Raw genomic sequence first — 26469 nt, forward strand, 5'->3', positions numbered from 1 at the left:
ATGGTTCTCCCAGCAGCTGGTGCAATTCGTGGTTCATTCGCCTCCTCCACGTTCTGTCATCCATCTGCACTCCACCGTAGATGATACGCAACACCTTCCTTTCGAAAACACTAAGGGTGCGTTGGTCCTCCACGAGCATAGTCCAGGTCTCGTGGCCGTAGAGGACCAACGGTCTACAATCTGAACTCGGAATGGGAGGCTAACATTGTCTTCCCTAGAACCTCTTCCTTTCATGTATTTTGTCTTTGATGCGTTGATGGCAATTTCAATCCGCCTAGCTTCAGCCTTCAGTCTGATGTACGTTTCCGTCATCAACTCAAAGTTCCATAATGTCAATGTCATCGGCGAAGCCAAGGAGCTGGATGGACTTCCTGAATATTGTGCCACTCGTGTCTATCCTAGCTCTTCTGATCACACTTTCTAACGCGATGTTGAACAGCAGACACGAAAGTTCATCATCTTACCGTAACCCCCTTCTAGATTCAAAGGGACTCGAGAGTGTCCCCGATACTCGAACAACGCACATCACTCGATCCATCTTCGCCTTGACCAATCGCGTCAGTTTATCTGGAAATCCGTACTCGTGCATAATGTGCCATAGCTGATCTCGATCGATTGTGTCGTATGCGGATTTGAAATCGATGAACAAATGCTGATATCGCGCGGTAGTTGTTAATCTACTATTAAATCAAATATTAAAAATCCATCATCACCCTCGTGGCGAACAGAAATAGTTTTTGCACTGCTACAATAATTATTAAAAAGTCGTTATGGCAGCTATCTATATAAAATAATCTGTTAGAGATAACTTCGTCAAGATACATAATTTGTCAATTCATAAAAAATCACTGGATAACTGTTCAAAAGACAGTTTTAACGTGCGCAATACAGTGTTTTTTTAAATTCTGTAAGTGTTGCTGAACGTTTGATATGTCTAGGCACCGAATTGAAAACATTTATTCCTTTATAATGTAATGAATTTTGTGATGCATAAGTCAAGAAATGTGGTGCTCTTATTTCAACCGCGTTTCTAGTATTATATCTATGAAAATCACTTCCTCTTTCAATTCGATCACACAAATATCGAGGCAGCAAACCGTTAATTACTTTGAAAATGAACACCATAAAGGGTGATACGGTCAAAATTTGGTCAATATCAACTTGACGTATTTCTTTCAATTTTGCATTTAAAAAACCTGAACACCCCTCATTTTGAAGGTGTGTGTGTGTAGAATGTTGCTCCTATTTTGATTTTGGAATTCACTCTTTAGTTGTCAAAATGCCGTCCAAGCAAGAAGAGCAGCGTATCAAAATTTTGCTCGCGCATCGCGAAAATCCGAGCTACTCGCACGCAAAGTTAGCAAAATCGCTAAAAGTTGCCAAATCAACCGTTACAAATGTAATGAAAGTGTTTGGGGAACGTTTGTCGACAGCCAGGAAGTCTGGATCGGGGGGAAATCGAAAACCGGAAGCCGCTGAGACGACAAAGAGAGTTGCCGGTAGTTTCAAGCGAAACCCTAACCTCTCTCTCCGAGATGCTGCAAATAAGCTGGGTGTATCGTCTACAACCGTGCAAGGTAGTGACTCCAAATCGCGATGATAAACAAAATACGACGGCAAAAGCGCGATCCCGGAGGCTGTACACGACGATGCTGACGAAGTTTGACTGCGTGGTAATGGACGACGAAACCTACGTCAAAGCCGACTACAAGCAGCTTCCGGGACAGGAGTTTTATACGGTAAAAGGAAGGGGAAAGGTAGCAGATGTTTTCAAGCACATGAAACTGTCAAAGTTCGCAAAGAAATATCTGGTTTGGCAAGCCATCTGTACCTGTGGCTTGAAAAGCAGCATTTTCATAGCTTCCGGGACTGTCAACCAAGAAATTTACGTGAAAGAGTGTTTGAATAAACGTCTGCTGCCTTTCCTGAAGAAACACGGTTGTTCCGTACTGTTTTGGCCGGATTTGGCATCTTGCCATTACGGTAAAAAGGCCATGGAGTGGTACGCCGCCAACAACGTGCAGGTGGTTCCCAAGGACAAGAACCCTCCCAACACGCCAGAGCTCCGCCCAATTGAGAAATACTGGGCTATTGTCAAGCGGAACCTAAAGAAGACCAAAAAAACTGCTAAGGGCGAGCAGCAGTTCAAGGCAAACTGGCTTTCTGCGGCGAAGAAGGTGGACAAGGTGGCTGTACAAAATCTGATGGCAGGGGTCAAGCGTAAGGCCCGGCAATTCGGATTTGGAAAAGCGGAAGCCTAACTGAATATTTTTCTTGAATTTTATACTAATTGAACTTGAAAAAGAAATTTAATTTGATTTTTTAAATAAACGATTTCACCGATTTACACGCGTTTTCCCTTGACCAAATTTTGACCGTATCACCCTTTAGTCAAATATACAATTCTTTGCTTCACCGACAACGATTGTAAGGCGTCTAGCATCAAAGTTGAGGAAGTGAATCTATTACATCTCAAAATCAAACGCATTATTTTACCCTGCAAGCGCTGTAATCTCGATATTTGTGTTGCATTGGCCAGAAATAAAATGGAAGGGCAAAAGTCAAGATGAGGAGAGATGATTGATTTGTATAGCTGTATTTTACTGGCAATAGTTAAATCGTTTTTCAGTCGACATACACAGAAAATCAAAATTACCCAAAGCTTGAGTTTAAACAACCTAAAATTAAGTAAAACCATTATAGTATCCCATTGGGTAAAAATCAATGTGTTATGATGGTTAATTTTAACTAAACGGTTGAGTTATACGTATATTACCTAAAGATGAGTAAAACAAACGGAAATTTTGTGGGCCTAAATTTACTCAACGCTGAGTGACTTACTATAAAGCTTGCGTTGAGTGAAAATAACTCTGAGTTGGATGAAAAAAAATCCAGTGTATTACACTTTCACGACGACGCCATTTGTGATTTTGCTCCCTTCGAACGAACACACGCGTGCGACGTCCGGAAGTTTTTGCCATTCTTTATTCCCCCGTGAGCCGGTTCCTTCAAGACCATTCGACCGACGTAATCTTGTAAGTGGCGAATCCGAAGCGCTAGTGGAGCAGCAGATATTTAATTTCGTTTCTTTTCTGTTCTTTTATTTTCAAATATCCGGTACTTGCAGCTTCCAGCACGACATTCGTGTCTTAATTTCCGTCCGGTGGTGACCATATAAAGACGGAACAATTAAAGAAAAAGTAGGATTAAGGATAAGGGACTAAAGATTCCTTCCAAATTTGAGGCACATGTCCAGTTTGTAATGATTCATTAATAAGGTCCAGCAAGATGTGGCCAATGACATGAAAGCAATCTTCGATAACTCTAGCATTAACATTATCTATCTATCCAGTCGATTTTCCTAATGAAAAACAAATAAATCTATGTTCTTCTAATGTAATTGGGTGAAAAACTTCAAATCTACAACTACTATTAACTGGCTGTTTTATTTCGTCAGGTTCATCGACCAATTCAATGGATTAATTAATCAATGAAACACTGTCAACAAAATAATCATTAAACTTAGCTGAAATTACTTTTTCTGACTGTTCTAATGTACCATTAAAAGTTATGGACCGCGGTTTGCAATTACTAGGTTTTAATAAAGATTTCAAAATTTTCCATAACTCTTTGCTGTTGTTTTGATGCTGATCAATCTTCCTTTGAACATATTCACAACGAGTTTTCTTTATCGATTGTGAATACTTATTAAGCGCGATTGTGTACCTATTCCAATAATTGTCATTATTTGATCTACGAAACTCTTTGTACCATTTGTCCCTTTTCCGTTTAAGACGCAAAAGATCCAAATTGTACCAGCTGTTCGAGTTCTTCAAAGAAACAAACTTTTGCTCAACTAGTTGATTAGTACACGTTTTCAAAGCGTTATTAAGAACAGCTGTAGATTCATCTAAGTTACCGGCCGCGAATGGAAAATCCACGCTTCTCTCAACAAGATTCGAAACAGCTTGCTTCGAATATTTCCTCCTGCACTTCAATTTTACAAAACTATTCTTATCGTTAACATGGTCTAAGACATTAATCACTAAGGTCTCATGATCGGTTATTTTCAAATCAGTATCCGTAACTGAACAATTGGAATCAAAATTGGAATAAACGTGGTCAATTAAAGTTCTACTGTGCCTGGAAATACGCGTATACTCATTTACCGTTTACTTTAAATTAAAAAACTCAACTAAACGCTTCAAATGATTAGAATTATGGTTATCACGCCAATTAATATTAAAATCACCAGCCATTTAAAATATTAAATTTACTAGAATCATGTAATGTCTCAAGCCAGTTATCTAAAACTTCAACAAAACGCTGGTCACTAGAACTGGGAGAGTGATACAAAACACCATAATTACTCATCTCATGCCACGTACAACTGTAATGCCCAAGCACCAGTTGCCATCAATAAATTCGTTGGTACGAAGGTTGAATTGAACTGATTCTTTGACATAAATAGCAACACCGCCAGAGTGTCTAAAATGTGATAAACAAGCAGCAACAATATATCCCGGAATACTATACTGATCAAAAGCTTCAGTTTCTACAATATGAGTTTCAGATTAAAAAAACTAAAAGAGGACGTTTTCCCTCAACAATCTGGCGTAATGCTACGTAGTTTGTTGACAACCCCGCAATATTCAAATATAAAAAAATCGAATTGATTCACATTCCTGGAACTTAGCTACTATTTATTGAAACGCAAGCTGCTTTTCTTCTGATCAAAAAGTCTTTTATAGAGCAAACATTCCGAGCTAAATGCGGCATGGTTGACGTCCAAGTTCATTTTTCGTTCTTTATTCATTTTCAAACAATTAATACATTTCAATACAGTTGACGTACACTCCGACGTTTCGTTTTGTGTTGTTGGCTGCACCTAGAGCATCTATCACAATTTTTGCAATCCATGCTCTTGTGCCCAAATTCTCCACATTTGAAGCATCTCAACACATTAATCGTGGGAACTATCGAGCACCGATCAAACCCTACATTTACTTTTTTCGCACATAACAAACATTTATACGTATCAACATCGACTTCAATTACACCACTAAACTTGTTATACGTGAAGCATGGATTTTCAAACATGTTCACTACTTTAACACCATTTATAGCGATGTCTTCATTTTGACTTTTTAAGTAGTCAATGAAGACATCGGAGGAAAACTGATCGCTCATGCCCCCTATTTTCAATCTTGGCACCGAAGTGGGAACAACAGCACTATATTTTTCACCCAGATTTCTTTCCATACCATTTTTCACATCATTTAGATTAGCTCCTGTTGCACACTCAACAATAATGGAGCCATCTTTACCATTCCTGAAATAACTGATTTTGTGTGTTTTTGGATCTAACTGTGTTTTCAAAAACTTACGAGTATCTTCGCAAGCTTGTTTGGACTCTTTTGGTTTGATCACAATGACCGGACGAGTCCTACGATTACTCTGTTTGTTACTGTTACTATTAATGTTACTGTTACTGTTAATGTTACTGTTACTGTTACTGTTACTTTTACTTGCACGACTAGATCTTTTTACAACATCCGCAAAACTCGCATTTTAGGAAAAAAATAATCATTCGAATCGTTGTCACTATTTTAAAATTTACGTTTTTTGCGTCTGGGATTTCGGTTCGATTCAGAATGAACCGTCCTAGATGCACCATTCATTGCAGCTAATTTATTTTCCGTACTAATTTCAAAACATGAACTAGTCACTGTATTCTATTTCTCACTAATTAATTTTTCAAAGCAACTTAAAGAATCGTTCAAATTTTGTTGCATTTTTTCCATGCCAATTCTCAACGCGTTGTCTATCTGAGCAGCAACGTTGTTTCGTATACCAGTGATAGAGTCAGCAACAGAAGACAATAGCTTCATTGCTTCCCCCATCATTTTGGTATCCGAAACCGATACATTCTGCTCGTCACAACAGACAGACAATTACTACACTTGAATCGAACATTTGCATTATCTGTGATAAGCTTTGCCTGAGTCCGCGTGAGTGTAGTGCACTTGCAATGAAATACACGAGCACACTTACCCACACAGATAACCGGCAAATCACTTCCTTAAATCTCCAAATTACATATTTCACACTCAGCCACCTATACACATAAACTTTACATGCAACACTACAGAGACACAAGTAAAAATGAACGAAAGCAGAAATTTACAATGCCGTAGCTTACTAAAAAGGTACCAAATAGCTTGCCGGGCGAAGGAAAAAACAAAAATTGAACGAGAACCAGCGGCAGCAGCAACCGTTCTCCTACTTATCCAATAAATTATCACTACGGGGCACGCGTAGGATCAATTCTACCGCGGCACAAGCACAATTTCACACTTAATTAATTGAATATTTATCACAGCACTGCGAAATAAACTTTAACGTTCGCCATAACCAATACTTATTCGCCGTCAAACCAGTCATTTCTTCGGTCCGGGATTACAGTACCTAGTGCCGCTGCAGCAGTACTACCTATGGCGGAACGGATGTCCCTCCAGCCATCTTCAAGAGAAGCTGCGCCAAGTTGCTCTTCCGTGGGTAGTGCAACTTCCAGTTGCTGCGCGTAGTCCTGGGCAACTCCGGCGTCCCGTAGTTGCTCAATGTTGGGTCGTGGCGTTCGACATCGACGTGTGTTACCGTACCAGCACCATATTTGACGCGTCCCTAATGATGACGCACTCGTCTAATTTTTATCGCATCTCGATTTTGACAAGATATTTTTTAAAACTTTGTTACACCATCATCACTAGAGCACAGGAACTAATATTTGCAGAAGTAACATTTCAAAAATAATGATTGAAAATAGTCGATTTAGGAACCGCTTCGAATATGGTGCCTCCACGGTATGCACCGTCGAGAGTTTTGAGCGCATGCATACTGCAACTAGGTAGTGGTCCGAATCTATGTTCGCACTGCGGTACGTGCGGACGTTGATAATGTCGGAGAAGAATTTCCCGTCGATTAGAACGTGATTGATTTGGTTTTCTGTGTGTTGGTCAGGTGATCTTCAGGTGGCTTTGTGGATATCCTTGCGGGGGAAAAAGGTACTCCGAACTACCATGCCCCGAGAGGCTGCAAAGTTCACGCATCGTTGGCCGTTGTCGTTCGATACGGCATGCAGGCTGTTTGGCCCGATTTCCGGCCTATACATTGCCTCCCGTCCTACCTGAGCGTTCATGTCGCCGATGACGATTTTGACGTCCCGTTGCGAACAGCCGTCGTACACCTGCTCCAACTGCGCATAGAACGCTTCTTTCTCGTCGTCGGGTCTCCCTTCGTGTGGGCAGGGCACGTTGATGATACTGTATTTGAAGAAACAGCCTTTAATCCTCAACTTGCACATCCTCGCGTTGATCGGCTGCCAACCAATCACGCTTTGGCGCATCTTACCCAGCACTACAAAGCCGGTTCCCAGCTCGTTGGTGGTGCCACAGCTCTGGTAGAAAGTAGCCGCTCGATGCCCGCTTTTCCATACCTTTTGTCCCGTCGAGCAAAGTTCCTGCAGTGCTACGACTTCGAAGTTGCGTGGTTGAAGTTCGTCATAGATTAACCTATCGCAGCCCGGGAAGCCAAGCGATTTGCAGTTCCATGTTCCGAGTTTCAAATCGTAGTCCTTATTTCGTCGCGTAGGTCTGTGCCGATTGTTCCGATCCGTATTTCTTTCTTCAGTATTTGCAACTTTGTTTTTTTTTCTTCAGGGCGGCTTGTTGGGCCTGCCCCAACTCCCTGTCCCAACCCGTGTACAGCTCTGTTTAGAGTCCCACGCTTGCACTAGGACGGTGATCAGCCGCTCCTAACATGGAGAAGAGACGCCGTTTTGAGCCGCACCTCCATGGTGAATAGACGCTCAGGTTTGGTGAAGCATTTCCCCTATCACCGTACTATGGTTACCGCGCCAGTGTTCGCGTCGCACCTCTTCACTTTGCTATTGCCGTACTGGCAACATTGCCCAGGCTACGCCATCCAGCTGTGTCCATATTTCAGCTGGTAGTCTTTTGTTATCATATGACTCGAGGAGGCGTGAAGTAGGAACTTGTGAGGACCAGGGCTAGCTATTCCGCTCCTTCCGGGTTGTCAACTCACCATTTTGTAGCCCAGATGAATGAATGGAGACCTAATATATCGTTATATAGGTATTATTCAATATTATTGACTCTATGTTTAGAATACCTGTAGGATAGCATAGCTTCTTATACCCCGGACAGACTATGGCTTATATGATGTAATATAGGCTGGCTTGCAATGAGCACTCATATATAGGATTTCCAGTGAAAACTAGATGTATGAGTGCTCATTGCAAGCCAGCCTATATTACATGATATAAGCCATAGTCTGTCCGGGGTATTAGATTCAACCAATTTGTTATAAGCTGGGTACATGTCCACACCCTTGCCTATATTCATCTGACGGATATTCAGGTACTGAGCCTTTGAAAACTCATTTTTGCATAAGAATGCAAGTGCTTCCTCAGCTGTAAGAGTTTCCGTGTTTTGATCGATCTGCTGAATTTTGTAGCTTTATTGCCGTCTCGGGGTTCTGTGCTATTTTTCCTATAAATTTGCCAGCTTTACGAAACCCTGTAGAGGCTACAGATGTTGCTGCAGCAAACGAGATTTCTTCTGCCGAAAATTGATTGAGAAGAAATTGGACCCTGTTTTTCTTTGATTTCCTGTGCACATTTTTGAACGGCTTAAATGATGGCCAACGGATGGTTTTGAGGGCGAAAGGACATCGACAATAAATTCTCCTCGAAACCAAGCGTCGTTGATCTTCACAAATCATTCAGGTTTCCTTTCAGCTGCCCGCCAAAGCTTCTGAAACTTCAGCATCACCAGGGTAAGTTTCCTTTGCACCAAACTAACGTCCAGCTTTGCTCCAGAAAACTTTTTCTTTGAAAATTCCAATAAATTTGTTACATTATCTCCGTTCATGAAAAGAAAGGTAAGATCGGCCAAACGAATCACGGATAAAATAAAATCTGAGTTAATATAATGAAAGCACTTGAAAAAAATATTACCTTTTCTCATTTTGCGACGTTTTGAAATGAATGCAGCGTCTCAACAATCAACACGGTAAGAAAAAAATACTCAAAATTAAGTTAAAAAAAACTCAACGTTGGGTTCTATCATTTGTGGTCCGCCGTTGAGTGAATAAGAAAAGCGGTGTTGGTTAAAATTTACTCAACTATTGAGTAATAATAAATTAACTCAAATTAACAGTGGTGGCGGGGGGGGGACACCCCTCACCATCCCTCTCCAAAGGGGGAGTTTGGTAAAGAGAGATGAAAAAACCGATTTGTACCTTCCTTAAAAGTTGTCCTAGTTCGCTATTCTAATATCTATATACAATCTTCACACTGCCGTACTCTAACGGAACTATCAACTCTATGCTTTCATCTACTCCATCTATCGTATAAAAATTACCACTACAGTCTGTTATTTGAAATTAGCATCTTCAACTAAATGGATGTTTTGTCGGAAGACGACATGGATGACCATTCATCTCAGAAAACTGATGATGTCATCCCTGGTTCGTCATCTCAGTCTGTCCATGGGCAGGCTGAGAAAAGCACCAGATTGCGGGCTTACCCGATTGACTCGACTGGCCCATGGACACCCCTCACCATCCCTCTCCAAAGGGGGAGTTTGGTAAAGAGAGATGAGAAAACCGATTTGTACCTTCCTTAAAAGTTGTCCTAGTTCGCTATTCTAATATCTATATACAATCTTCACACTGCCGTACTCTAACGGAACTATCAACTCTATGCTTTCATCTACTCCATCTATCGTATAAAAATTACCACTACAGTCTGTTATTTGAAATTAGCATCTTCAACAAAATGGATGTTTTGTCGGAAGACGACATGGATGACCATTCATCTCAGAAAACTGATGATGTCATCCCTGGTTCGTCATCTCAGTCTGTCCATGGGCAGGCTGAGAAAAGCACCAGATTGCGGGCTTACCCGATTGACTCGACTGGCCCATGGGTTGTCTATTTTCAGCCCAAAAACAAACCCTTGAATGTTGTTCAGATATCTGATGATCTGACAAAGCGATTCTCTGCCGTGACCGAAATAACGAAGGTTAGGCACAACAAACTTCGTGTGGTCGACGCTACCCTGAAACAGGCCAATGAAATTGCTGTTTCCCAATTTTTCACACTGGAATATAGGGTGTACGTTCCAGCCTCTGATGTGGAGATCGAAGGCGTGGTCACTGAGGCGAGTCTGAACCCCGAGATCCTGGGGAAGCAAGCGGTTGGCCGTTTCAAGAACAAATACCGAAGATACTGGCCGTTCTTAGAATGAAGTCAGTAACGCTCAGCGAGGGTAAAAAGAGTTTTACCCCTACAGACTCGTTTCGGGTGACCTTTTCTGGATCTGCCCTTCCTCAATACATCGAGCTGGGAAAACTTCGTCTTCCTGTGCGGTTGTTAGTACCTCGGGTCATGAACTGCCAGCATTGTAAGCGGTTGGGACATACGGCCTCCCACTGCGGCAACAAGGCACGCTGCTCCACATGCGGGGAGAAGCATGCGGATGGCGCCTGCGCAGCTACTGCACCAAAATGCGTGTACTGTAACGGTACTCCTCCTCATGCTCTCTCGTCGTACCCGGGGTACAAACAGCTTGGGGACAAAATGAAACGCTCTCTTAAGGATCGTTCCAGGCGGTCTTTTGCAGAAATGCTTAAGGCAGCCACGCCATCGACCAATGACAAAAATCCCTTTTCTCTTTTGTCAGATGACGAGACTGACTCTGAAAGTTGAAAATCAAGAACCCCAAATCAGCTTGCTAAAATCAAGGAGTGGTGGAAAAAAGGAGACTTCTACTCCTCCTGGATTCCGCAGAACTGACTAAATCCAGGATTTTCCACCTCTTCCGGGGACATCCAAAACCCCTGATGCCCCAATTTTAAGAACAGAAACCCCTTCTTCATCTGGGTTGTTCTCATTTGATGACTCAAATCCCTCAACATTTCTGATCCTCTGAAAAGCATTGTCCTCACATTGCTTCCCACCGTGAAATCCTTCTTGAAGCAATTGACTTCAAAATGGCCCCTTCCTTCAATGGATAATTTTCCAAACGAGGTCAGGGATTTGATCACTGTTCTACAGTGGAATTGTCGAAGCCTTATTCCGAAATTAGATTCGTTCAAGTATTTAGTCCATAACAATAATTGCGATGCATTTGCCCTCTGTGAAACATGGCTCTCTTCAGAAATTGATCTCCCTTTTTATGATTTTAACATTATTCGATTAGATCGTGAGGATTCACGTGGAGGAGGGGTACTTTTGGGGATCAAAAAGTGTCATTCCTTCTATAGAGTGAATCTTCCCGAATTCCTCGGTATTGAAGTTGTCGCATGTCAGGCTACCATTAAAGGTAAGAGCCTTTGTATTGCTTCTGTATATATTGCTCCTAGAGTCTCTGTTAATCGCAAACAACTTTTCGACATATGTGCGGTACTTCCCGCTCCATGGTTGATCATGGGAGACTTTAACTCCCACGGTACAGGCTGGGGGAGCTGTACGATGATAACCGTTCTACTTTGATTTATGATCTCTGCGACAACTTCAACATGACAATACTTAACAATGGAGAAGTAACACGTTTCGCTGGTCCATCCTCGAATGGTAGCAGATTAGACCTCACCTTTTGCTCCAATTCACTATCGTTGGATTGCACTTGGCATGTAATCCAGGATCCGCACGGTAGTGATCATCTGCCGATCAAAATTTCGATTGCCAGTGGGTTCAACTCGTCAGAATCCGTTAACGTCGCGTATGATCTAACCCGTAACATCGATTGGACTAAGTTCCAATCCGCGATAGGCGATACAGTATCGTCAGTGGAAGAGCTTCCGCCGTTGGAGTAATATAATTTCCTCTCATCGTCGACAGCGCACTTCAAGCTCAAACACGACCGGTGCCGCGATCATCAATTCGTAAGAAAACACCATCACTCTGGTGGGATCAACAATGCACGGAGGCACCGTAAAAAGTCCGACGCGTTTAAACTTTTTCGGAAACGCGGAACACGCGAGCATTTCGACGCATACACATCTCTTGAACGTGAACTCAAGAGCCTCATCAAGGCCAAAAAACGGGGTTACTGGCGGCAGTTTATAGACTGATTGTTGCGCGAAACGTTTATGAATACGGTTTGGAGTACGGCGCGAAGAATGCGTAACCGGTCTACTAACAACGAAAGCGAGGAATACTCGGATCGATGGATTCTTAAATTCGCGCGAAAAGTGTGCCCGGATTCCGTGCCGTCGCAGTTGATTCCTCGCGAAACCGCGAATTCGGTAGACGAAAACAGTCAGCCTTTTTCAATGGTCGAACTTTCACTCGCTATCCTTTCGTGTGGCAATTCTGCCCCGGGATCTGATAGAATCAAGTTCAACTTGCTGAAAAACCTCCCAGACGTCGCTAAGAGGCGCATGTTGAACTTGTACAATCAGTTCTTGGAGCTCAATATTGTTCCCGACGATTGGAGACGAGTGAGGGTGATAGCTATTAAAAAGCCTGATAAACCCGCGTCGGATTACAATTCATATCGGCCCATCGCGATGCTGTCGTGAATTCGGAAATTGATGGAGAAAATGATCCTTTTTCGCCTCGACAAATGGGTTGAGACGAACCACCTGCTTTCAGATACTCAATTTGGTTTCCGTAGGGGTAAGGGAAAGAACGACTGTCTCGCGTTGCTTTCTTCGGAAATTCAGTTGGCTTTTGCTAAGAAAGAGCAAATGGCTTCTGACACAATTTGCTGTCAGAAAAACATATGAGCTTTTCTCATGGAAACTCTACAGCTTTTCGATTTAGCTACATGGGTCTCCCCCAAGGCTCATGTTTAAGCCCCCTTTTGTACAATTTCTACGTTAGAGAAATTGATGACTGTCTAAGTGGCAATTGCACGTTGAGACAACTTGCAGATGATGGCCCTTACAGGATACCTTGGACAATTTGTCTACTTGGGCTATTCAGCTAGGTAGCGAATTCTCCACAGAGAAAACTGAGTTGGTCGTTTTTTTCTAGGAAGCATAGCCCAGCACAACCGAAGCTTCAACTTTTGGGTAAGCAGATCACTCATTCCATGTCTTTCAAATATCTCGGGGTCTGGTTCGATTCCAAATGCACCTGGAGATCCCACATTGAGTATCTGAGACGAAAATGCCAACTAAGGATCAATTTCCTTCGATCAATTACCGGAACGTGGTGGGGAGCCCATCCGCAAGATCATCTGACGTTGTACCGGACAACGATTTTATCGGTTCTAGAATATGGTAGTTTTTGTTTCCAGTCGGCAGCTAAAACGCACATCATCAAGCTGGAACAGATCCAGTATCGTTGTCTTCGTATCGCGTTAGGATGCATGCACTCGACTCATACTATGAGTCTCGATGTGCTGGCGGGCATGTTGCCACTATCCATCCGTTTTTCAGAGTTATCTCTGAGGCTCCTCACCCGTTGCGAAGTAATGAACCCACTGGTGTTCGAAAACTTTGAGAAGCTTCTGGAGCTAAATCCTCAAACATGTGTTATGTCTTTGTACTACCTATATTTAACACAGGATGTTCGAGAAATATTCCCAATCGTGTAGTCTTCTCCGATTTCGGCAATTCAGTGAATTTTGATTTATCTATGACGCAGGAAATCCGCGGAATTCCATAGCATCATCGTCCTATGATTGCTCCGTCATTATGCGCTGCAAAGTTTGACCATGTTGATTCTGCAAGAACGTTTTTCACAGATGGATCTCTAATAGAGGAGTCCGCTGGTTTTGGTGTATTTAATGAATTTCATAGCGCCTCTCGAAAACTTGAAGCTCCTTGTTCTGTATATGTGGCTTAAATGGCAGCAATTCACTACACTTTGGAAACTATTGCTTCACTTCTTCACCACTTTAAAAAAAAATTACAAAAAAACTGATTTTTGGCTTTTGTTTTCTTTAATGGCTTATATCTCCAAATATAGAAGAGATAAACGAAAACAATGTTCTAAAAAGTTTTCTAGGTTTTTTATATAGTTCATAACTTTGTAGAACATTTAATTTCTCTATTTATTGAAATAAAAATAGTTAGATACCAAACTACGTAACTGGTAGAATTTGGCGTTTAGGACACTTATGCAACCAACGCGAATAGAGCTCAATGTTTAGAAGACATCAATACGCTATCTCTAATACTTTTCGAGTTATTAATGTTTCCTGGACCACAGTGCACTGGCCACATCTAAATATGTGCCGGGCAAGTGGCCAGTTTCTGACTAAGGTCAAAATTAATCATGCGATACCTTAAATCACATGAGAATTCCTATCACCTCACATCATATGAGCACTTTTGTCGGAGTTTCTATTACTAATAACAGTTAGATCTCACCATAGGTGGATTAATTCAGGTTTTTATTTTGTTCTCTATAAAATCACCTTTATAATAAAATCGTGGGTAGGACAATGCTTTGACTAACCCACTCAGGATTTTTGTGAGTGAGATATGTCCTACATGAGCCTTTTCAAATTTTGAATACTTCCGCCTCCTAGATTCGAGGTTTATATAGCCCATAAATGCGTAACAGTTTCATGTAGAAAAAGGTAGTTTATTTTCTATTTTTCATTCATGGTATCTTATGGCTAGGACAACCAAGTTTTGGTATTTTTACGATATTTTCAGAACAAAACGTTTCACTTTATGTGCACATATTAAAATACAGGTAGTTAATAATCGATTTCAGAAGATAGATCATTTTTGCTAAAAAGTCACATGGGCAGTATACCCAGTAGACAAATATAATAGGCATCAAAATTGTATCGCAATGAATAGTGTTCACAAAAGCATACCCGCATAGTGCTGTGACGATATCGTCCAATATTATCGATAAATATCGGGTCTAAATTATCGATAGGATTACCAATATTTAAAAATCCGATATCAACGATAATCGAAATTCGATATCGTTTTGATGCTAATAATTATCAACATGATTCTACCGTTGGTGGTTCTATCTCCAGTTGAAGGATCTGTTAACGAAGAATTTGTTCGTGACGAGCCAATGAGAAAGATCTCTACCGCTTATTTGGTATAGAGTTATCACGAGGAAATTGTTCAACGAAATAATAACCGAAGGATAACCAAGTGGACGGCTCACTTCGCACGGAAGGAAATTGATATGTAGGTACGTGAGGAATGCTATCGAACTTATGACATGTGCTATTTTCCGGTACCTAACTTACTTAGGACAAATAAGAAGAGTACACACATAGAAATTATTACCGTATTCGGTATTTGTTTACCGATCTTTTAACAGTTGAACGTTCGGTAATCAGTTCAGTAAACGAAATGTCTGCCGAACGACCGGTAAACAGATTTGTTGATGAATTATCATAATAACCGAAATATTCGGTAAATTTTACCGATCGGTTCGATATTTTTTTTTACTGATCTGTTCCGTGAAAAGTTTTTGTTTTATTTTAGAGGATTTTAAATTTAAAGTTGTGTCATAAGTATTTGTGAATTTTTATTTAATATTAAAAGTATTTTTTTATCCCTCCCCTTGGCTAGTTTTTGCAGCTTGCTGTTGGTGGGTGGGTTTAATTTCATGATTTATAGTGGAGTGTTGGAGACGGTAGGTTTATGGCCAGCGTTGCTGGCTCATGCCGCGATAGAATGGCGTCATGGGCAGGCAATGGGGATTACTAAGCTTCCCCTCTCTGATGAACCACTGCATGAGAAAACCAAAGATCTACTCCAGCAGTGATAGTATCACACTTGTTACTCCTTTGTTTGAGAGCCGCGTTGTAGTACGCTTACGTATAGGCACTGACGTTGGGTGCGATACTGGCGGGTTGTTTCGCAAATCACTCATATTTATTTTTACGCAGATAGATTTATTTGGGTTTGCAAGGGAATTATACTATTGAAATATTTCAGAAAGTGCCTATTCTATTTGCGTGACAACCTTTCATTGTTGTTTTCATTGAAGTATTACTCAGGGAACAATGTTGAACATCATTTTTGTACATGGTATTGTAACTAATCTTATATGTGCTTCATTTTGATTTGGGATAAATATTTGAATTATGGCTCAGGATTTCCACTGTGGCGTGCTTCTATTGTGACATACCCATACGTATTTTTGTGGTATGGTCAGCTAGAAAACTAACATCAATGTGAAGCATTTTAGTCACTTAAAGGTGTCACCTGAGTCGAACTAAGATATAATTTGTTTATTTGTTTATTTGGTTCTACATCAACAGACTGGGTCAAAATCAAAAGTACTTGAAACACGTTTAATTTTAAATTAGGTACATGCACAAGTGCAGGTACTTAATAAAGCATGGGTTATGATTAATAAGATGAATTAAAGATTTCAATTATATATTAAATTAGACTAATGAGATATCATAACCATTAAATGAACTTAAATAAGAAACATCAGAAAGTCTAATAACATTAAGTAGATTAACAAAAGAATTAGGATGCGGGGGGTCCGCTTAAGGAGGCAACTAACCTTTAAAGTTGTAGAATAAATCTTTCTATTTAGTCTTGAGCTTCAATAAGAAAACGCAACCAGACCAATAGCATTAAGCACTTTACCACTCTTTTTTGAAAGGGTTTGAACAAAACATGGATTGTTTTCATCAAAGATAAATTCTAAATTTATTCACCTTTCCATACGTATCGCTGGATTGGATAAAGAGTCAAAAAAAATTTGAGATATTATTAAAAATCTAACACTGCTTCTTGATTCCAAATTCGTCCTACGAGTTTCAATTCCGTCCCAACGCATTGAAACACCATTAGATTTTCTTCGTCCTACTGATGATGGTAGAAAAAGTGGATTCGCTAGAGCGTTTTATTTTGTTTTGAGAACAATGAGCGTAAATATTCATACAATGCGCTGTAATAGCATAGAGGTAACTCTAAGACTAGAAGGTCCCGAAATAACGTGCTCAACTTTTTAGCTCAGCTCTGGTACTCTCTTCGGTCCCAAGCTAATCGATTCACCCCTCAAAACATAGGAAAAACCAATAACCCCTCATTTTACCTGTCAAACTTTCATAGCGAATCAAAACAAACATTGCGTAGTACTAGAATTTCGACTAGAATGGGGTACGTTAATCGTTTGCTTGGGACCAATAGGATAGTCAAGTAGTGAACCAATTTAAAATCGTTAGTTTCGTATTGATTGTTGGTAATAGGGTTTATGTTGCGGTTTATGAACTAGCAGATCGGAACAAACGTATTATTGATTTGTGCGCGGTTGAATCATTGATATTATTGATTATTTCTGCTCGATAGAACGGAAATGGGTGATTACGACGAAGTAGCGCTCTTCTCTATGTGACAATTAATAACTTTTAATCTTTTGTAGGTATTGTTTTCCCCTGAGTTTATTGTACTCGATTGTTCACTCAATACGCGATTTCAATAGAGATTTCTGATATATGCGGTTAAATGTTAACTTATTTCTTTGTGTTCAAGTACTTACATTTGTAAACAACAGTCAATGTTAATCTATGAACTAAAGCCTACGTGACTGTAAAATCGATCTTTCATTATGTGGTATTGATGCATGTTTAACTTTTCGCGGCTGTCGGATTCAACGCGCCTACATCTACGAAGCTTACGCATAAGTAACTCGCAATTCGGTAGAGCTTGCCAAAAGTTTTTTGAGCTTATGTAGTTTAGAATTTGTTCGGTACGGGCGGTAAAAGAACTAATTTGAAACAAAGCTCAATAGTCAAATAAGTAGAATATCTAGGGAGGAAACCAAAATTAAGGGGGTAGTCCACTCTGGCGGCATGAAAAATAGGTCATTTTCACTAATTTTTTTTTGAGGGTAAATAACGATCAATTCAAAAAAGGAATGCATGGTTTTGTCAATTGAAATGTCCTCTTTAATTGAGATTTTTTTTTTTGCGCGATTGGATGTCTCCTGTAGCCGTTGCACGAGGTTCCCCAGGAGACCTCCCAACTAAACGTCGTCGCGGGGCGGGACAACTGGCGGTCACACCACTGGAGCTGGAACAACGATTTTTTTTGTGGTTATTCTCTGGTTATATAGATGACCCAGTCTTGTGCGTAGCCGTTTTTGATTTGGTTGAAAAAAAAAATTTGGCGGCTTTTTGAAAAAAAAACAGTTCATTTTTGCACCAAAAATCAATTTTTGATTCTTTTGAAAATCGGCTACGTACAAGACTAGAAAAAAGGTACTTAACTCGAAAATTAAATCGCCGTTTAAATCGAATGAGCGCCCGCCAATTTTGAAAACATCGTTTAGAGACAATCGCGGCAGCAGTTGGAACTACTAAGACACGCCGTTTCGCCGGTAACGGACGGGTACTCCGAGCGCTCTTGGAGCGTCTGGGCACGAGTCCACTAATCGGCCTATAACTTTGGAACGATGTCACTTGCGGACTTGCGGTCAAGTCTATGTCAAAGTAGACATTCCAAAGTATTTTTTAAGCCAAAAAAAGATTTTTTGAAATTTCCAGAGTGGACTACCCCCTTAATCAACTTGCCAACATAGGCTATCACATATATGTTGGTGGCACTCTTTAAGTGTTAATAAACTGTTTTTTCTCTAGGGTTGTCTCGCGCAGCGTTCGCAATTTGCGCGATTTTCATATATTAAATAATGTAGATGTTTCAGACACACACACACACACACACACACACACAGAAACACGTACGAGTTAACCGAATCATTAGCAAGGGCATGTAACACAACTATGCCGAGAAAACTGGAGCCAACGAACAGGCGGCGTCCAGCTTACTGGTGGAACGAGGAAATTAGCACCCTCCGTGCTACTTGTCTTCTAGCTAGAAGGCGTGCTCAGAGAGCAAGAACAGAAGCAGACAGAGAGGAGCGCAGGGGGGTGTTCCGAGAGGACAGGGCTGCACTGAAACGAAACATAAAGCTGAGCAAGTCAAATAGTTTCAAGGAGCTGTGCCGCGACGCCGATGCCAACCCCTGGGGCAACGCATACCGAGTCGCGATGGCGAAGATCAGAGGTCCAACGATGCCGGTTGAAATGTGTCCTAATAAGCTGAAAGTTATCGTGGAGGGACTTTTCCCACAGCATGACCCAACGAACTGGCCACCTACACCATATGGCGAGGAAGATGAAGACAACGTTGGACAAGTCTCCAACGAGGAACTCATAGCAACAGCGAAAGGGTGAAGGCGAATAAAGCTCCCGACCCGGATGGAATTCCCAACGTGGCGTTGAAGGCGGCGATCCAGACGTTCCCGGACATGTTCAGGATGGTGCTGCAGAAATGTCTGGACGAAGGTCAGTTCCCTGATAGGTGGAAGGTACAAAAGCTTGTGCTGTTGCCGAAGCCCGGAAAACCGCGAGGGTATCCTGCATCGCATAGGCCAATATGCTTGCTGGATACTGTCGGAAAGCTCTTGGAGAGGATCATCCTGAACAGGCTGACGAAATGCACGGAGAGTGAACACGGATTGTCGGAGAGGCAGTTTGGATTCCGGAAAGGGAGATCGACGGTGGATGCAATTCGGACAGTGATTGACAGAGCCGAGAAAGCTTCCAAACAGAAGCGGAGAAGAAATCGATACTGCGCCGTGATTACGATTGATGTGAAGAATGCATTCAATAGCGCCAGCTGGGAGGTCATCGCCAAGACTCTCCATAGAATGAGGGTTCCAGACTACCTCTGCAGGATTCTAAGTAGTTACTTCCAGAACCGGTGGGAGTTCCACAAGGCTCCATTCTAGGTCCCACGCTGTGGAACGGAATGTACAATGGCGTGCTGACGCTCAAGCTGCCCAAAGGAGTTGAGATCGCTGGCTTTGCGGACGATGTCGTCTTGACGGTAACCGGTGAGACGCTGAAAGAAGTGGAAATGCTGGCGACCGAGGCGATAGATACGATTAGTAACTGGATGCAAGGAGCGAAGCTGCAGATAGCCCACCACAAAACAGAACTGATGTTGGTCAGTAACTGCAAAGCAGTGCTACGGGCAGAAATCACCGTTGGAGAGCACACCATTGTTTCGAAGCGCGTGCTGAAGTATCTGGGAGTGATTACCGACGACCGGCTAAACTTTAATAGTCACATCGAAAATGCTTGCGAGAAGGCGGTGAAGGTCATCAACGCAATAGCCAGAATCATGCCGGACAATTCTGGTCCAAGCAGCAGCAAGAGGCGTCTTCTGGCTAGTGTGTCCTCATCGATACTAAGGTACGGAGGTCCAGCCTGGATTGAAGCGCTGAAAACGAAGCAGCCTGGATTGAAGCGCTGAAAACGAAGCAGAACCAAAGAAAATTGAGCTGTACGTTCCGGCTCATGGCCGTGCGAGTCGGGAGTGCGTACAGAACCATTTCGATGGAGGTAGTATGCGCTGAAGACATGACGAGTCAAGGTTGGGTGGTCAGTATGCCCCCTGAAAGCTATCCCTCGGGTTATCAAGCAAATGCAGAGATGCTTTAAGTGCATGAACTTTGGTCAACAGGCGAGAAACTGCAAAGGCCCTGATAGATCGGAGCTGTGCAGGAAATGCGGAGAGAAGGGGTACGTTGCTAAAGACTGCATGAAGTAACCGAGGTGCATGCTCTGCAGAAAGGAGGACGGAAACGGTCATATGACGGGAAGTTTCAGATGCCCAGCTTACAAAAAGGCAATAGCGGGCCAATAGTAATGGAGATAACCCAAATAAATCTCAATCATTCGGTCATCACAGCACAGCACAGCAACACAGCGAAATTATGGAATGAACTGCCTATGAATTGCAAACAAGCTGTCTCATACGTATACTTTAAAAATCAATGTAAACAATTATTTTCGAGACGGAACTGATCATCTCTCAGTGTAGTACGAGCTTTGAGAACACATGTGGTTATTTGTACTACGCTTAATACTTGTATTAAATAAAAAAATAAAATATTTATTTTTTCGAAAAAAAAAAAAAAAAAAACTGTTGTGGCAGTCGACAACATAAACAAAGTGCGACGTTGCAATGATTGCGGAGCTGTATCGAGTCCCTCCCGATAACGATAAATGGGTGGCTGATAGAGTAGGGATGGCGGCGATACAAGTTATGGGCAGGTATCCCATACAAGAAGTGGTTTGGAAGGTTTTGTGATCGCCAAAATTAATGGAACCTTCGTATGTAGTTGCTATGCACCCCCGAGATGGACAATGGAGCAGTTTCACCAGATGCTAGATGGACTCACCGGAGAGCTCACCGGACGGAGACCAATCGTCATTGGAGGAGATTTAATGCTTGGGCAGTGGACTGGGAAAGCAGATGTACCAACGCAAGAGGGTATAGCCTGCTGGAAGCTCTGGCAAAGTTGGACGTCAGTCTGGCCAACGAAGGAACCATCAGCACCTTCCGCAAAGATGGTAGGGAATCCATTATCGACGTCACTTTCTGCAGTCCGTTGTTAGTGGCAAGTATGAACTGGAGAGTGTGTGAGGAGTACACTCATAGTGACCATCAGGCGATTAGGTACAGCTTTGGCCAACGGATACCTACGGCAATGTGGAAAACGAAAGTAAGCAAGCGGGGGTGGAAGACGAAGGCAGGCGACAAGGATCTCTTTGTAGAAGCTCTCCCGGTAGACAGCAGCGTCCCAGACCAAAGCGCGGACGAGTTGACCGAAAGTGGTGAAAGGGCTGAAGACCAAGAAAGCTTCCGGTCCGGATGGAATCCCCAACGTGGCATTGAAGACGGCGATTCAGGCGTTCCCGGACATGTTCAGGGTAGTGCGGCAGAAGTGTCTGGATGAAGGTCACTGCCCGGACCGATGGAAGATACAGAAGCTAGTGCTGCTGCCGAAACCCGGAAAACCGCCGGGGGATCCAGCATCGTATAGGCCTATATGTTTGCTGGATACAGTCGGAAAGCTATTGGAGAAGATCATCCTCAACAGGCTAACGAAATGCACGGAGAGTGAGCATGGATTGTCGGTGAGGCAGTTCGGATTCCGGAAAGGGAGATCAACGGTGGATGCAATTCGGACAGTGGTCGAGAGTGCCGAGAAAGCGTCTAAACAGAAGCGGAGAGGAGATCGATACTGCGCCGTGATAACGATCGACGTGAAGAACGTATTCAACAGCGCCAGCTGGGAGGCCATCGCCGAAGCACTGCATGGCATTACAGTTCCTGATTACCTGTGTAGCATTATAAGGAATCACTTCCAGAACTTCTATTCTACGAGAGCTGTCAAAATTACCGAATAATTTGGTAACTTTTTACCGAACTATTCAGTATTTTTTTTACAGAACTGTTCCGTAAAAGGAAATTAGTCGATCTTTTGTATTTTTGTTATTTTTCGGTAAATTAAAATGTAAAGCTGTTGCTGGTGGCTGCTTTCATGCCGATGCCAGTCCAGGAACATGCTGCAATCTGATCCCGACAGAAAAGCACAGAGTATCTGGTTGTTGTGTATGAAAAACGATCATAAAAATAAATGAAATGGGTATTTCTGACGGAATATTTAAGAGATGCATTATTCATGTACCTGTGTTTGCCATCATACCTGCATTATTTTCCAGTTACTTTTCACTGGCACTGTTCATTACAACACTTGATATAAACATGACCATCATTCGATTTGACAGTCTGGAATTAGTTACAAAAGTTCGGTAAACGTTTTTGTAATTTGCAGTTTGTTCGGTATTTTTTTTACCGGATTCGGCATTTGCCTCGTTTTACAGTTCTTCAGTGGTGGACAACAAACCCAACCTGTACACACATGTACTGGTACGGTCCTCAAAATCGCAACACGTGTGAACGAATGGTGCACACCGTGTAAAGTTTTCATTTCGTTTACACGGTAAACGAAACTGAAACCAAAACCGGGCCTCGGTTTCGAAAACACAACCGAATCCATCAGCACTGTTCACACGTGTAAAAGGGTTTGGGATCGGGTGTATGGAATATCAACCACGGATTCGGTTCAGTTTTTGCAAACCAAACCTGGTTTTTGCTGAACATGGTTAAACGGTTGGGCGAAGAAGCTGTGAATGGAGGTGCAGTGCTGCCGAATGTGAAAGTGAATGAAAACTTAGATGATCAAAATTCAAAGTGCCAAGCTGTCAAATACCCCACAATATGGATATTTTTAGAATCGGGATGACGTGTGGGATCGGAAATCAATGTTTGATGCCATTTTGAAATCCAAGATGGCGGCTTCCGGTTAGAGAAAAACTATGAAATACTGTCAAATACCTCACAATATGAGTATTTTTTCAATAGGGATGACGGGTAGGGTTTGGAGGTTGGAAGCTGAAGGTCGAGGAACAAGCAACAATGCCTTTGATACTACCCTCTACATCAACAGCTCCAGCAACGTGAGTGGAGGCAATGCTCACGGCAAAAACGGCAAATATTAACGAAAGAAGCTAAAGCAACTGTCCATGAGCCAGAGGGTTAGTTCTGCTGAAAACGTGCTGCTTTATTGGGAAAGTTTGAGAAAATGCGACCCAGAACTATACGCACTTGTGCAAATCACTTTGGCGGTCCCATGTACACAAGTGTCTGTAGAGCGCTCATTTAGTGCACTTTCCTTGGTTCTTACCGACAGAAGGTTGAAGCCCACCGACACAAATCTTGCAAACATTTTGTTCGTTAAGCTTAACCGAAAATTGTTTGATCAGAAGGAGCTGTTTTTCCTGTAAATGTATACATATCTGAACCGGCGCATAAATAAAATAAAATGTAAACTTTAAATTTTTTTTTCATAATTGCGTCATTCGTCAAAATGACGTCATTAAACGATTTCCGATCCCTACCTGTCATTCCGATTCCAAAAATTACATTTTTGGGGTATTTGACAATGTTTCCCAGATTCTCTAACTGGAGGCCGCCAACTTGTGTCAAACGTCAATTTCTGGTCCCTACCCGTCATCCCGGTTCCAAAATACCCATACTGTGGGGTATTTCACAGTATTTCCCTGTTTTTCTCTAACCGGAAGTCACCATCTTGGATTTCAAAATGGCATCAGACATTGATTTCCGGTCCCTACACGTCATCTCAATTCTAAAAATATCCATATTGTGGGGTATTTACAGTATTCTCCAGCTTTTCTCTAAGTGGAAGTCGCCATCTTGGATTTCAAAATGGCTTCAGACATTGATTTCCGGTCCCTACACGTCATCCCGATTCCAAAAATACCCATATTGTGGGGTATTTGACAGTATTTCTCTGTTTTTCTCTAACCGGAAGTCGCCATCTTGCATTTAAAATGGCGTCACTCATTGATTTCCAGTCCCTACACGTCATCCCAATTCCAAAAATACCTATGGGTATTTACAGTATTTTCCAGTTTTGCTCTAACCGGAAGCCCCCATCTTGGATTTCAAAATGTTGTTAGACATCGATTACCGATCCCCACATGTCATCCCGATTCCAAAAATACCCATATTGAGGGGTATTTGACAGTAGTTTCCAGTTTTTCTCTAACCGAAAGTTGCCATCTTGGATTTAAATTGGCGTCAGACATTGATTTCCGGTCCCTACCCGTCATTCCGATTCTAAAAATACCCATATTGTGGGGTACTGACAGTATTTCCCTGTTTTTCTCTAACCGGAAGTCATCATCTTGGATTTAAAAATGGCGTCAGACATCGATTTCCGGTCCCTACACGTCATCCCAATTCTTAAAATATCCATATTGTGGGGTATTTACAGTATTTTCCAGTTTTTCTCTAACCGGAAGTCGCCATCTTGGATTTAATATGGCGCCAGACATTGATTTCCGGTCCCTACCCGTCATCCCGATTCCAAAAATACCCATATTGTGGGGGTATTGATAGTATTTCCCTGTTTTTCTCTAACCGGAAGTCACCATAGACGCATTTCGCGCCAAATCGAATCGAAGCTGGCAGCACCCTCTCAGATTTCAATAAAATTTTCTGGATGTGTAGACTTTGACTAAAGAAGCACTTTTGCATACTCAGTTTTTCCAAAATTTATCTAGACTAACATTTGAGAAGGGCCAAACTTTTTCTGCCGATTTTTTTCAAAAAAATATTATGGAAAAATGACAACTCAAACAAAAATATGTTGTATGGATGACTTTTAGGAAATTGACCAAATTATCGAAAAAAAAATACTGAAAAAAAAATTAGTTTGAGACCTACACTGAAAAAAATCGATTTAAAAAATTTAAAGTCGATTTAAAAAAAATGGCCATGTTTGATTTGGATGAAACATTGCCTCAAGATAGGTAATTATGTTTACTACCATCCGTCCATACATTGCGAGATGGGCACTTTTAAGGAAAAAAAGTTTTTCTTACAAAAACTTTTACATGTCTGAACTGATTTTTTTTTTGATTTTCCATTTTCACACAAAACTAAACCAGTGAAGCTCAAAATCATCTCAGAAAGCAATGAAGCCCCATTTGTGATTGTATTTTTTTCGATAACTTCCTAAAAGTCATCCATACAACACATTTTTGTAGGAGTTGTCATTTTTCCATAATATTTTTTTGAAAAAAATCGGCAGAAAAAGTTTGGCCCTTCTCAAATGTTAGTCTAGATAAATTTTGGAAAAACTAAGTATGCAAAGTGGCATATTTAGTCAAGGTCCACACATCCAAAAAGTTTCATTGAAATCTGAGAGGGTGCTGCCAGTTCCGAATACGATTTGGCGCGAATTGTGTCCATATTGGATTTAAAAAAGGCGCCACTCATTTTTTTTTCCTTTGGTTTGTTTTTTCCGTCGATCTTGTTTTCCGTGCTGAGCACCAATGCTACCGACGTGCCATGAAGGCAGCTCCCACACCTGGACCCTACCTATCGACCCATCAACTCATGAACCGGGGACCAACGGCTTTACTTCCCATCCGAAGGAAGGCGTGATCAGAGATGTTATGCTTCAGAACATCCCGGCGGCGCCGACTGGGATTGAACCCAGGCCCGCTGGGGTGAGAGGTAATCACGCTTACCACTACACCACCGGCGCCGTTAGCGTCACTCATTGATTTCCGGTCCCTATCCGTCATCCCAATTCTAAAAATACCCATATTGTTGGGTATTGACAGTATTCCCCTGTTTTTCTCTAACCGGAAGTCGCCATCTTGGATTTCAAAATGGCGTCAGACATTGCTCAGTGAAGTGTTAATTTTGGAGGTGGCTGTTTATGGTGATGCAGTCAAGAAACATACACTGAAACCTGATCCCAGCATAGAAAGCACAGAATCCCAGATAGTGTCTTAACAACAATCGTAGAAAAAAATAGGTGTAATACCTAATCAATTTCTTACGGAATATTTAAGAGAGTGCATTCTTCATGCACCTGTATTTGTTTGCATACCTGCGTTGTTTCACTAGATTTTCCGGTCACTGATGACACTGTTTAGTTTTACACTTGAAATAAAAATGATCTTTTTTCGATTTGACAGTCTGGAATAATTTACAGAAGTTCGGTAAACGAGTTTGTAATTTGCAGATTGTTCGGTAT

The 26469-nt window shown here is 41.8% G+C and overlaps 1 protein-coding gene across 1 annotated transcript in view; it reads left to right on the forward strand.

Annotated features, from left to right (window-relative positions):
* The window catches only part of LOC135712007 (protein ILRUN), a 176668-nt gene that overhangs the window by 101290 nt on the left and 48909 nt on the right, over positions 1-26469 (forward strand). The gene's annotated exons all lie outside the window — the stretch shown is intronic.

This window comes from Ochlerotatus camptorhynchus, unplaced genomic scaffold (genome assembly GCF_037179485.1).
Source record: "Ochlerotatus camptorhynchus isolate MF236.1 unplaced genomic scaffold, CSIRO-AGI_Acam_v1.1 ptg000452l, whole genome shotgun sequence".
Classification (NCBI taxonomy): domain Eukaryota; kingdom Metazoa; phylum Arthropoda; class Insecta; order Diptera; family Culicidae; genus Ochlerotatus; species Ochlerotatus camptorhynchus.